This window comes from Pteropus alecto, unplaced genomic scaffold (assembly GCF_000325575.1).
Source record: "Pteropus alecto unplaced genomic scaffold, ASM32557v1 scaffold110, whole genome shotgun sequence".
Lineage (NCBI taxonomy): Eukaryota > Metazoa > Chordata > Mammalia > Chiroptera > Pteropodidae > Pteropus > Pteropus alecto.
This window is the reverse complement of record NW_006431920.1, coordinates 1,299,611-1,313,976: the sequence shown is the minus strand read 5'-3', so window position 1 is coordinate 1,313,976 and position 14,366 is coordinate 1,299,611. Positions and strand designations below refer to the sequence as shown.

The 14,366-nt window shown below is 48.0% G+C and overlaps 1 long non-coding RNA gene across 1 annotated transcript; it reads right to left on the bottom strand.

Moving 5' to 3' along the window:
- Nucleotides 1–1,219: 1,219 nt before the first annotated feature.
- On the bottom strand, nucleotides 1,220–13,116 carry LOC112475404. The gene is made up of 3 exons (XR_003044715.1): nucleotides 11,388–13,116; nucleotides 6,362–6,447; nucleotides 1,220–1,397 (listed from the first exon to the last, which is right to left on the bottom strand). It is a non-coding gene; the product is annotated as an uncharacterized LOC112475404 (long non-coding RNA).
- Nucleotides 13,117–14,366: the final 1,250 nt, after the last annotated feature.

The following is a 14,366-nucleotide window of genomic DNA, read 5'->3' as shown; positions in this document are numbered from 1 at the left end:
AAAGGGCACGTGAGGATCCTGACAGATATTCGCAGGAAGAGAAACATGTATGTGTGCGTACACGCCCACACGCACAGAGGCCCCGGGAGAAGCCGGAGAGACAGGCGCGGGCCAGGGCGCAGGCTCTGGGGGTGGCTGCAGGGTCCGAAGCACAGCGCGGGCCAAGAGGAGTGGTCTTGGGCACGGGGAAAGATGGTTCTTCTTTTTCCAGATCGAGAAACTACACGGACAAGGTCTGGAGGGGTGCCCCACCTGTCCGGGAGTTACCCCGGTATGGGAGCGGGGGACAAGGGAGAATCAAGGGGCTTCACTCCATCGATCATATGAATTGTTTTACAATAAAGAGGTATTTCTACATTACTTGTGAAATTAAAAATAAACTTAATTAGACCCGATGAGCAACACCGACAGCAGAGTAGTTCAGAGAAGGGCCAGGGAGGTACAGGATTCGCAGAAGGGTGGGCTGGGGTGGGACTCGATGGGGTGAAGGCGCATCAGAGGGAAGAGCTGAGGGGGTAAAGAGAAGGTGTGGCAGGTCTTGAAGGCAGCGAGAACCCCAAGGCCAGAGCCAGGCCCTTGTGAGAGGAAATGGCAGCTGAAGTCACTCGGCCCAGCTGCTCCAGAGTCTCTGGGAGGCTTGTTTAGCTGAGCAGGCCCCACCCCCACCCCACACACAGAGTCTGAGTTAGGAAGGTTTGCTGGAGGCTCAGGAATTCCCATTTGTTTAAAGTTACCCCAGATGATTCTGATGGGTAACCAGGTAATGGGTCCACCTGCGTAAGGATTCTGCTGGGGGCTGGGTGCGGGAGGGGGGCCGCCACGTGAGAAGGGCTCCGGGTCTCAACACAACCCCCCACCGCCCCCCCCGTGCTCCAACCAGGGCCGCTCAGCATTTCTGTTCTTCAAGCAGAGCAGCCAAAAACCTGGATTAATGGCTAAAAAAAAACTGTGAACACTTCTAGGACAGAATAAGAGAATGGAAGTGGTTGTGTCACTTCGAAGGAAACTAGATTGTACTCAGCGTGACCGCGTTTCTGAGCCGCCAGGCAACTCTCCAGAGGCCCTAAGAGAGAAGGCCAGGGTGAGGGGAAGAGAAAAGGCAGGACCGAGGGACATCTTAGGAAAAGAGGAAATGACTGACTCGGGGTGGGGGTGAGGGTGGGGGGGGCACAAAGGGTGATGGAAAAGAGAGCCCCGGCACCCCCAGAGCTGGGCTTTGTCACAGGGACTTGGGGTGCTCCAGAGGCAGCCGCACTGCAGGCAAGTGTCCGAGTTAGGGGTGATGGGAAACGGCTGGAGCCCTAGGCCAGGGTACATCTGCTCTCACGGCTGCCTTGAGGATGCATGTGTCCTGCTGGGGAGAGGGTCGCAGGAGACCCCTGAGCCACTTTAGGGACCTGGAAGACAGTAAAAGGAAGCGTGAACTCAGTGAAAGTTCAGGTGATGTGCAAGCTTTCCCATAAAAGGGTATTCTCCAGGTCACCTTTCCTTGTGGCAATGGTGTGAAGGTCTCAAGAAATCTTTCCCCTGGGAAGGCCTGGGACAGCCCAACGCCAAGGTGACAACAGGGTAAGCGATAGGGGGGTAGAGCACGGGAGATCCTGATGCATCTGCCAACCCCGCCCCCTCCTATAAAGGACTTCTCACCCCAGAGGTCAGGCTCAGCATCGAGGCTCCAGTAACCTGTAATCCAACCTCACAGCTCCTTCCTGGGAGCCTGCTGCCTCCTCCTCTGTCAACTTCTCTCCACCGTGTCCTTTCCCATCGCCCGGGTCTCACTCAGCCCAAGGTCCCATACACCTCGGAACAGGAAACCGAAGGGGAAGTTCCTCTCCTTGGGCCGCAGGGCCAGGGAGGGGCTGAGTTAACCCCCGGACTCTCCCTAGCTCAGAATATGCCTGATCCGCTGTAATTTTTATTAACCATTTGTTTCATTGTTTTAATTAATCTGCCTATTCACATCCTCCATCTTTCTCTTTGGCTTCCTGTACTTTATAAAAGCCTTTTGAGATTAAGGATATTTGCCTCCGTCGCCTTATTTTTTTGCAAAATATATTTTCTAAGTTTGTCTTTTTGTTTTGTTTGTTTTGTTTGTGGTTTTTGACATATAGAAATTTTTCATTCAAAAATTAATCTAGTAGCCTTTTTTGTTTATTTCTGTCTTGGGTGAGGCATCGATTAATCTTTTCAGGTATGAACAGTAAGAATAGAAAGGAATTTTGGTGAAGATGGAAAGAATTTAATCTCCAGGAGGACAGGTTGAGTATGTGAGGCCCCAGTTCACTAAAGGAAGCTACTCCAGGTTCAAGCTGGAACCTCTGTTGGTGAAGGAGGAAGGGAGGGACTGAGGGAGGGAGAAGGAAAGAGAAGGGAGGGGGGGGGCGAGGGAGGGAGAAGGAAGAAAAGGGACAGAGGGCAGAGGAACCTGCATAACAGGGAAGGACCGGGCCAGACCCAGTGTGTAGGTGAAAGGTGTCTCCAGATCGTGCTGTCTGATGATAGGACAGGAGGGAAGCCTGCCGTGGCCAGCGAGACCAGATTATCTCATCCAAAACCAACACAGTGTGTGAAACATGGAGAAGGGGACAGGACCTACGCACGGGGGCTGCCCCTGAACCCCGCTGAGATCACAGCTGTCCACTAGACAGGCAATCTAAACACCACTCTGGAAGTTCTGCCTAATCACAAAGTCACAGAGCAACACTAGACCGAGGTCCAGCCCTCAGTTTATACTCATCCCCAAGAAGTGAGAGGCGCTGCCCAGAAGGAGTCTTTCTTGTTTTTCTTTCTACACTTTCAAAGACTCCAAAGCTGCCTTTGTGTTCCTGTTTACCAAGGAATTTTGAGAATCATTGAAAAGTTGGTAAACCCGTCTTTCTCCTACATCCAAAAGTTGAAAAAAAACCTCCCGCATGGTTTATCTGTGAAATTTAAAAATTATCCTCTAAATTTTCACATTGTGTGTTTAGTGTTTGCATTGTGGAATTTGAAAACAAAGGTCAGAGGCATTCTTTGTAACTCACTATAGACATTTCAAAAGAACAATCTTTGGTTAATACTAAGTTACAGAAATAGATTGTTTGGTCACTGGCTGATCACAATGGAAAAGTCAAAAGGTTTCAGAGAGGAAACAAAAGGAGATAAGGGGTCTAGACTTGCCCCTCACAAGAGTGTATGTGTCACCGAGATGTGACTGGAAATTTGCGGGGCCAGCTTTGCACTATCTAAATCCCGGTGAGCATTTTGGGGTGTGGATGAGCAGGCTCTGTAGTTAAACAGCCGTTTCTGACTTGAAGGCTTTTCCTGGTGGACATACTCGCAGGACAAGATGGTCTGCTTTGGGCAGCCTGTTTCCTGCGATTCTGCCCTTATGAAAACAGCCTGAGTGCGACCCAGGGCCCGCATTCTGCGTTGCTAGGCAACGCAGTGTGTCTGGGTGTGTCCCCTCAGCACTCGCTCTCCTGCTAATGTCTGTGGGCACAGTCTGTGTGCGTGCCGGCTTCTGGGCTGTGACTGTCCCCACGTGCTCAGGTCTGTGACAGCCCTGTCCTCTAATCGCAGTGAATACATGCACAAAAGCACAAACACAGCCTTGCTGGAACTCTCCCAGACACTGCCGCGGGAGGCTGTGGCTGAAACTGGAAGTTTCCATGTGACCAATGGTGGGCTGACCTCTCTGTGTCTGAGTGTTGGACTATTCAAGGCTCTAGCAAGACCCGCTGGTGGCCGAGGGTGGAACTGGCCCTTCCAGGAGCACTGTCCCTCTCTGGGGGCTGGCTGTGGGCATCAGGTGATGGCGCGGGCCAGACACTTCTCACCATCTTCACGGGGATCTTTTGAATTCGATATTTGGAAGCAGCCCAAAGTCTCCTGGAACCACAGACAGTGATCCTTCTAGGCACAAAGGAAACGTCTGGGACTGTAACAAGGCAGACCTGTGAGTGCCTAAAATTGGTTCTGAAAGGAGTTTTTCAGAAAAAAAAATAAAAAGACTAAAACATTTTGAACGACGAAAGCAAAATTGTTGAAATAGAGAACTTTCTAGGCTGATTCCTTAGACTTCTGTTCTACCTGGATTTTTAAGAGATCTGTTTTAATACCGTAGAGGTGAAGAAATGGATTCTTTAAGGAGAGATTCGTTCGCGCCTTCGCACAGGGAGGTGCAGACAGAGCTGGGCCGAGAACCCAGAACGGGCTCCTGAGGGTCCCCGGAGGGTTTTCCCGGCCTCTCTGTTTCTGTTTCTGTTTACATCTGTGTGCGTCTCTGGGCGTGTCCGCTCCGGGTTTGCACATGCAGGCTCTAGGCGTGTCCCCTCTCTGAGTGGCTCCCAAGGCCGGGTTTCTCCATGGCGGGGAAATTCCAGGCCAGATCCCGCCTTGCTGCGGTGAGACAATATTTCCTTGGGAGGAAACCGGCTCTCGGAGCCAGAAATGAAACAGTTTCCACTCCTGGAGGTGCGGAGGGAGGCGGGAGGAGGGCCTCGCCACGGGAAGGCCCCCCTGGAAGGGAGCCACCCCAGGGCCCACAGGCCCCTGGCTCCCAGAGCCTCCAGACTCGGTTTAAATTTAGACCTTCTATTCTGGTCCTCGCAGCTGGCCTCACCCGTAGCCCTACAGCTGGCCAGTCTCCCCAAGCGCGACTCGTGGGTCCAGGGGTGGAATGTGTAGTGAGCTCTCTCCCAGAGGCAAACTATGTTCTAATGACTGTTTCGTGGAGCCGTGGGATTGTGATGAAGAGAAGAATGGAAGAAAGATCAGAGCCAGAAACATCCACCACCCCAACTCATATTTCCAAACCTGGGACCCCTGTATACACGCCCTGAAACGTGTTTGTACCACAGGCCTCGGTGGAGAGTCGGCCACGTGAGCGACTGCGATGGGAACTGACTCAGGCTCGTTCATTTACTGCTCAGTGGAAATTCGGACAAGAAAAGGACCGATTAAATGCAGTGGGGAAAGTGCTAAGGGGACATGCGGGGGGGATCAATATAATAACATCTCCCTGATTCTCCAGAAGACCCAGGGGAGCAGGCACTTGGATCTGCTCACTGCTGTATCCCCAGCACCTAGAGACGCTGGCTTTTTAACTGAACACTTGCTATGCGCCAGGCACTGTATTACGTGCTTGATGAGCATTATCTAATCTTATCCTCATGACCTTGAGTCACAGTGTTCTGTGAACTCCCATGCATGTATGTGAATAAAGAAATCTGTCTTTTCTCTTGCTAATCTGTATTTTGCCAGTTAATTTGCAGGCTCCCAAGTACTGAACATAAGAGGGTGGAGAAAAAGGTCTTCTCAGTCAATGCCAAATTCAGTCTAAAGGGAGAAACACTGGTGGAGCCATCCTTCAGGCAGGAGGGGAGCTGCTGCCCCCTGACCAGACAGTGGTAGTCAAGATGGATTTGTGCTAAGTTTTCTTCACCTGGTCACTGTGCACCGGAGGACACTATAATTCTGCAGCTGAGTTTCTTTCACGCAAAGCTAACGTACCTGGCATATGCTCCCTCAGCCTCATCAACATGCTTCCAGCTGAAGGAAGGGTCCCGCCAGAAAGGGCCACTGCCCTAAGCAGCAGGTTGGCTGGCCACAGAGGGCACGTGGGCACTTACTCTGTGGAATTCACCATGGGTCATAGTGTAGCCCTGAGCTCTGGGGGCCAGGGGGCAACCCTTTCGGCAGGACTGACTCACAGTAAAAAAAAACTCCTCAAGCACTGATATAAAAACCAGAATGCTATCTTCTTATTTTACAGAGAAGCCTGTCTGGCCAACAAGATGCTCACCTTGGCAGGTCTGGACTGTCTCCTCCCCCACCGTGTGTTTGACAGGAAACTGCACTGCACTGGGGAGGCTGCTGGGTGGGCCTGGCCTCTGTCAGTGTATCTCAGTGGCCCAAAGTGATGAAAGAGTCGGATGTCCATGAGAAGAAGGCCCCTGCTGGCCATGCAGATTGTTAGGACAAAGCACGTATTCTTCAGCTCAAAGTTATTCAAAGCATGACATGGAAACACTGATCAACTTGGCACTGCTCTGAGTGGGGGAGAAGGAATCCGCCCACACAGCCCGCCCCTGCGGAGCTCCAGGGGGCAGTCAGAACCCTTCTGACCTATCGGCATCTTTCTGAGGTGTCACTGGCCAATGGCTGCTGGCCTGACGGACACCTCTGGTAAGAGAAGCTGGGCAGGAGAGCTGGTTGGTTGCAGGAGGGTTCAACATTAAGAGGGAGTCATTTATTGTAAAGAGCCCCCAAGGTCAGCTTGGAAGGGTAAAGTGGATATCTATCTGTGGATAGACAGAGATCCCGGATTTGGGGACACCCCAGATAAAGTCTTCTACCCAAAGACCAGCACATCTCTGACCTCTCTGCCCAAAATTTTGCCACGTAGTCATTTTTCGGATTAAGGCCCTATGGTCCCGTGAGGCCGCTTTTGAAATGCAAAGCCACCTAAAGAGGAACACAGAATTATTTAACTCGGTACCCCTGGAATTTTGGACATGAGTAAATGAATCCGACAGTTATCCTAAAACTTCTGGCTCTGTCTAGGTACTCCTGTTTCTGCGGAAAGGCATTCTTTTTCAACACACTGCTTCGAAATGACTAGGGAAATAAATAAAAGGAAAAGAACAAAGAAGCTATTTGCACGTAGATAAGGAGCAATTTCCAAGAAAATATTGTTAAATTAAAAAAGCCAGGTGCAGACCAGGTGCCTAACGTCTTAATATTTTAAGTAATAAAGGACAGGGATCCACATTCGTTTGGGTTGTAAATGTGGCAAACAGCTCTGGAAAGAAAGAGACGCTGGTAAAGTTTGAGGCTGAGGGACAGGGAGGGAGATAAAACTTTTCACCGCGTTCTCTTTTCAAATTTTGAACGATGTTGCATGTGCTCATGTATCAATTCAAGGAACCATTTGCTTTAAAAAATGCATTTGCCCTAATATTAAACTGCAGATGCTTCTGCCTCTAGCTCTACCACCCAGCTCTGTGCTCTGCCAATAACCCGCTCCCACGTCCTCATCACGGGCCAGGCAGAACTGCACGTCCACAGCCCGGGGCCTGAGGGACTCTGGCAAGGGACCAGGTACAAGTGGGATCGGCACACAGGGTCCTCTGGCAAGAGTCTGGGACATGGTCCGTATCTTCACTTACACCTCATAATGTTCCCAGAAGGAACAGAAGGACCATAAGCCATCGACCCCAGCTGGTGGTAGCGGGTGGTCGGCCTTCCGAGGAAGGGTGCTAGCCACACACCGCACACCAAGAGAGGGCTGGCAGTGTGATTGTGAGGGCAGGGACACCCTGGGCAGGCTTCTTCATCTTCTCTGTGCTTCAGGCCCCTCTGGAGTCTGGTGAGGCCTCTGCACCCTTCTCAGAGTGAGGTTTTTAAATGCATAAAGTACCCGGGATTACAAAGGAAGCAAATTATTTTGAAATACAATTGCCATGTGTGGTTGGTAATTCTATATTAATACAACAAATCAGGACCAGATTCTGATTTAATACATTAATAAATAGTAGGCCTGATAACTACTATGATTTTGAAGTCATGATGAGTGAGGGGGAGCAGAGTTTGCCACCCCAAAATATGCCTTTGGGATATTATTTTAAGCTATTTATTTTCAAGAAACAAAAGACTCAAGAAGAACCTTTGACCTCCCCTCTAACTGCCTAAAAGAATTTAGATAGAGGGCCTGCTCCAGGAAGGGAGCTATCATCAAAGATAATTATAGTTTAAGATGAACCAGTGTGTGTGATAGACAAGGAGAAACCTAGCAAGACCCAGCTGATGGAAGTTCTCTCTGCATCCCCTTGTTAAAGATGGCCTAGCAAACATTCGTTTCCCAAACATTTGCTTTTCCATCTCCATGCGAATTGCTTCCTGCCCTTTGAAGTCCCAAACCACAACCACTTCACCCCTTCTCTTTGGCTCAAGGTAGCATATAAACCTCAACTGCTTGATTTGTCCTAGGGTCTCATTTTCCTATGGAGCCCCGTATATACATATATAATAAATTTGGTCATTTTCTCCTGTTAACCTGTCTCGTGTCAATTTGATCATTAGACCAGCCCGAAGAATTTAGCAGGGTAGAAAGAAAATTATTTTTCCTCCTCCACATGAGGGTAGATGATATTCAAAATATCTGCAACAACTGTGGTATGATATAAAAATAGCTGTGACTTCTACTGGTGACAGAGTCCCAGGCACTGCCTATATAATACTGTGGCGTGATGCCTACGCACACAGTGGAAGGAAATGCCAGATTTCAATCAAAGATTAGGGAAAATAGACGTATAAATTTTTCCCATCCAAGTTCACCTGCTCCCAGAACCTTAAGTGCAGGCTACAGATTTGAGGGGTGACAGTCTTGAAGAGGCACCAAGCTAGGAAGAAAGGATGGATTTCTAGACCATCACCCCAAACCAGTGTTTACTTTTTCCATTTGAAGTTAGTGAGAGACCTGGAAGGCATAGCAGGGGCAGGGGAGGTAGAGGGAGGCTTGGGGACTGGTCTGGGACACATTGTCTTGGCGGAAATTGGTGTGATGTTTGTAAGGATGGATGCCCCACCTGACATTTCCAGGCCTCCCAGCGACAAAAGAAAATTTGGGGACAGCTGAGAGAATAAGTGAGGGCTCCCCTCCCTTCTCATTCCTTTATCTCCCCTCCAAGGTCACCCCATTTCATTTCGAAGGGGTTCAGAACGAGCTTCCCAAAAATGTGCCACTTTGGCATGTGGACTAATTTGAGCTGAAGGTCACGGAGACCCAACAGACTCAAGAAAAACTTTTACCTCTATTTTAACTGCCTAAAAGAGAGCCTGCTACTAGAGAGCCTGACCAAGGAAGAGAACTATCACCAGAGATAAGTACGAAGAGTATGGGGCAGGTGTGGTGGGCTGAGGGAAGCTAGGCAGTGCCTAGACATCAGGCTTCTCTCTGTGTTCCCTGTCTCTGCAGACATGGCAAACATTTGTTTACCAAACGTTTGCTCTTCCCATCTTCCTAAGGATGGGCTTCCTCCCCTTTGAAGTCCTAGATCCCTACCACTGCTTCACTTGAGTAGAGAGGGTGTGAAGTACTTGACCTAGAGAGCCCCCTACCCTCCTGAGCCTGCTCCTTTGGATTTCCACAGCCTTTCAAAGTTCATTAAAATGTGGCTGCAGATAGTTCCTGGTACTCTAAATATGAGCTAGACTTCCCTGGCTCTTACTTCTGGTGGACACTGGTGTCACTTCTCTCAAGACTGGCAGTGTTTGGAGACAATTCCATCATGCCACTAGTGCCAGCTCCCCAGAGTGAGCCTTGTCATCCCATGCCTGGCCCCACCAAGTGATCTGGAGAGAGGGGGGGAGCGCAGCCATTCTGCCCCATCCCTACCCTCCAGGAAGTGCCTCTGCTGCCTAGGCAAGTATACATTTCTCAATCTGCCCATCAAACCAGTTTGCCCGGGTCCTCTTTGCAAGATGGTTCTGTAAGGGAGGAAAAATTAACCTTTAGGTTCTTTGGCTGGTCTAATAATCAAATTAATATAAGACAGTAACAGAAGAAAAACAAATCTAATTTTGTATATAGGGGATCCCCACAAAAATGAGACCCAAAGGGCAGACAGGTAATTGAAGCTTATGTGACATTCCGAGCTAAGGGGTCGGAGTCTGGGGAAACACTGGGGAGGAAGGCAAACTTTCACAGGAAGGCAGAGGAGAAGTTTGGAAAACAAAGGTTGCTGTGTTACGTGTTACGTAGATAAGCTTCTTAGGTAAAAGGTATCTCTGGCAATAGCTCTCCTCCTGTACTGGCCCCTTTCCAATGTAAATTTAGTTTGTTGAGGGGGAGGTAATGAGCTTTTCCTGAATCTGTTGGGATTTGATTGCCTTTAGCTCAAATACGCCTCATGCCAAATGTTTGGGGTAGTAAATTCTGCTCCCCTTCGGGTCCTACCTATTGGGTGTGTCTCCCTCATCCAGCAGCGAAACAAAAGCCATCCGTCAAGAATCAAAAAATGAGAATAAATGTTGAGGTAAATGGGGAATCATACTCTTCTACTTTATTGTATGTTGACATTTTACATAAATTTAAAAAAAAATCAAAGCCATTTGTTCTCAAGGTAGAAGAGAGAAATATATATCTCTCTTCATTGGTTCGTCATCCCAACAAATTGGGAAGTCGGCAGAACTACGAAATCTTAAATGCCTAAGAAAGGTGTAGAAACCGCTATCTTCAATTCATTCCCTACTTACAGACAGATGTGATTGTAATCCATCCCATTTTAGAAAGGAGCCATGTAGCCATTCGGAAGGTTCTGGAATAAAGGTCTGTGAGCTCACTATGTAGTCTGTAGGGAGTTCTGCATCTGCCAGCCTTTTGTTCTCCAGAGTTAACGACTGGCCCTTTGACCAGGCACTTTTCCAAGCCCTTTAAATGTACTAACTCATTCACTTCAATCCTAGAGAATTGCTATTACTACCCTCACATATGAGAGGAAAATGAATTATAGAGTCATTTGCCCGGGTCGCAAAGCCAGCAAGGGGAGAGCCCAGCAGCCCACTCATACTGCAGGCACCGTGCTTCTCACACTGTGGCCGAGCCCCGAGCCACATCCCCTTCACAGATACAAGACTCTTCTTCTCACGAGGCCTATCCACACCATGGAATATTATTCAGCCATAAAAAGGAATGGAACGCTGATACCTGCTACAACCTTGAACTTAAAAACACATGCTAAGTGAGAGAAGCCAGACACAGTGAGCACGTGTTGTACATTCCATTTATATGAACTGTCCAGAATAGGCCAATCCAGAGACAGAAAGAAGGTTACGAATGGGGCGAAGGAGAGGGGCAAACGGGCAGTGACTACTACCGAGTCCAGAGTTTCTTTTCGAGGTGATGAAATGTTCTGGAATTTGTGGTGATGTTTGCTCAACTTTGTAAATATATCAAAAACTACTGAGTTACGTACTTTTAAAGGGGTAAATTTTATGGTATGTGAGTTACATCTCAAAAAATAAATAAAAAGTCTTTTGAGGAGTTTCAACAATCTGGTCTAAGGAAAAAAATATTTAATTCTAGTAAACCAAAGCTAGTGAAGGATAGCAGACTATACCACTCCCACGTATGCTACTTAGGCATAAGGATTATTCTGAGCTGAAGGCAACTGAGAAGAAGCAGATACAAGAAAAACTCTCTGCCCTCCTTCTATTTGCCTAAAAGCAGGACATAAATTTACAGAAGTATTCCCCTTCCCCTCTCTACAGGGAAGGGCAGAAGTTAATCACCAGAGATACTCTAAATCCTCACCAGCCTGGAGATGGCATGGGAGGAAACTACATAACAAACCTTGCTAAAACTAGCCCCACCTACCATTAGTTCCCCGCCCCCCCCCATTTACCTTCGCATACTTTGCCACCCTGGATATCCAAGTCCTTTTCCTTTGTCTGATCCCTTCTCTAAAAATGTATTGTTCTTTTGTTAAGATGCTATAATAAGCCCAAGTTCTAACCACCCCTTTGAGTTACTCATCACTGGGTGCTCCCATGTGTGTGATGTGCATTTTAATGAACTTCTGTTTTTCTCTTGGTAATCTGTCTTTTGTTAGTCTAATTTATATGGCCCCAGGCAGAGAACCTAAGATGGGCAGAGGAAAGATTTTTTTCCTTCTCCCCCGTCCTATAGAAATCTCCGTGGTCTGGCTCCTTTCTGTGTCTTCACTCCTGGCCCCTAAGCTCCCATGCCCAGCCTTTTTGGAATTCTTTAGTTTTTCAGCTTTGATGTGCCTTTTCCCTCCTGAGTCTATGAGAATGCTGGGCTCAGCTGAAGCGTCACTGCCTCCAGGAAGCCTCCCTGGTCTTCTGGCTAAGTCAGGTCCACTGCTACCATATGGCACCCTACCACCCTACACTCACCATCCTGGTAATTGGCTCAGAGCCTGGCATCCTCCTTGAGGGCAGGGATGGGCTGTCTTATTCACTATTCTCCCCTCTGCCACCAGCACCCCGACATAGGCAGCACTTACACATCTTCTGAAAGAGAATGCGGGGCATAAGCACAGAGAGAACTCTGTGGCTTTCTCAGGGCCCTGCTGCTTTGAGAGGGCAGAGCTTCTTCCCATCAGGGCCCCAGTAGCCATCCAGCCCCATCTTTCAGGCCCTCTCAAAGATAAAAGGGGACCTTACATAGGTCCATTTCACATAAGCCCTTTATTTACGCTAGATAATGCATGTGCCTGATGCATCAGGCAAGCACTTGACTTGTTTCTCAAGTAAATTAAAAAACTTTCCCTTCCTTAAAAGTTTTAAGCAGTCCTGGATGTCGTTTGGGGTGTTACTGGGCACACGACTGTGATCTGCAGGGAGCTGTATTCATATTTTCTCTAGGCAACCAGCTAGTTGATCCTGCTACTTTTTAAATATAGAAAAGCAACGAAACATGATTGCTGCCACTTCTTATTGAACATCTACTATGTTCTATGGTCCAGGCACCTTACAAATATAATCTCCAATCAATCCCCCTCCTCCCACACTCTGCCAGGATATATTATCCACATTTTACAGATGAGAAGACAGAATCAGGAGTTAAGTAACTTGGCAAAGCCACAAGCTAGTGAATGTTAAAGTACTTTCTTGTAGAAAATTTAAGAAAAGGCAATTATCTAGAAAGCGTTTCACAGTTGCTGGAACTTTTCTGATTTTCTAGAAATCACAAATGCTTATTAGGCATTTGTGATTTAATAAAGAAAGAGAACAAATGGACTGGATATCTCTGTGTGTGAGACCTGAAATCATATTCTGGTTCCATTTCCTACCTTTTCCACTTCTCATATTAAAAGCATTAGTTTTTCTTCATATTAATGAAGCAATAATTAATAAAATAGGCATTATGCTACTTGGTAAAAAAGAAAAACCAAATTCATATCGCAATAAACGAAACCAAAGGACAGGTAGGCTGCTTTACATGAGTAAACTAAAAACGGATAAAAAGGATTTTGATAAACAGGTGAGTCTTTAAAGGATTAATAAGGAATGAGAGTGAGGAATGTGTTGGCTGCATCCCCCTCACCTGTTTAGAATTCTTTCTCCATATAAGAGAAGCACCTACCATTTATCAGCTGGGTTTTGGGATACCCTCCATCTTGAGACATTAAAAAAAAAACCAAAACAACAAATAAGCATGGACATAATTACAGATCCTATGGAAGGAAGCCAAGGGCTTGGAGACCGAGGTTGTCAAGCAGCTGCCTCCATCCAGATGAAGCACCTCCGCTCCACTATTAATCCATGCACTTCATCAAGCCTTACATCCCTAAATCTCAGCTGCTTCATCTGCAAATGAGGACTCCTTCCTGCCCTGCCCTCTCTACCTGGAACTGACTACTCTGATCTGCGAAAATAAGTTCCTCGTAGCACAAAGGAGCTTGGGAAACTAAAATAAGGCAGTTATGACCTTTTTTAGAGGGGAGAAAGGAATAAGGCTTTTCCTCCCAACCCCCCGAAATGATCATGAGTCATATGACTTCTCCTGGGTCACCAGCTGCCAACATTCTAGAGCTGGGGTGCTCCTCGGACATCACCTAGTGCACGGGACGAAGCTGCCCCCGGGACGGCGCGGACCGGCACTTCACTTCCGGGCACTTCCGCGGCTCCTCCAGGCCTGCTGTGAGATGTTCCGACTGGCCCGACCACAGCTCTCCCAGTTAATCAAAAAAATGCCTCGGGTCGCATGTATAACATGAACCACACTTAACGCACAGGAAAACCCTGGCTGGAACCATGCCAGTTTATTAAGTCGTGGTTGTCTTGGAAAGTAGGTTTACTTTTCCCGCTTTCCTGTACTTTAAGCACTTTTGTGTACTTAACCTTTCTGTACTTGTTTCTCTATCTGTAACTGGTTATGAAAATTAAAGCACTTAAAAAAGGGTCCGGCATATAATATTCAGTGAATGCCTGTTATCATTTTCTTTGAAATTACCTACCATGTACTTTTTAAAATAAACTAAATGCTTTATTGCTTTTGATGGACGTCTGCAATGAAAAACTTTACTTTTCTTGCATCAGCGTCCTCACCCCTCCCCCAAAACCACATCCCAATGCGAAGCAGCAAGCTGCAAACTATAGAAGTAATTTGCCTTTTCTTTAGGAAAAACTCGGAATCACATTCCAAAACTTTCTCAAGAGGTATGTCACCTTGCTTCCGCGCTCAGGAGCGCGGACGGAGGAATGTGGGAGAAGGCCTCGGGCTTGCCCGGAGGCGAGCTCGCCCCTCCGCGCGGGGGCAAGGGCGCCCAGCTCCGCCATTACCGCGCGCGAGGCAAAATGGAGGCGCCAGGCCGTCCCGCGGCCGCCGCCACCGCGGCGCCTGCGCCCTTGTGCGC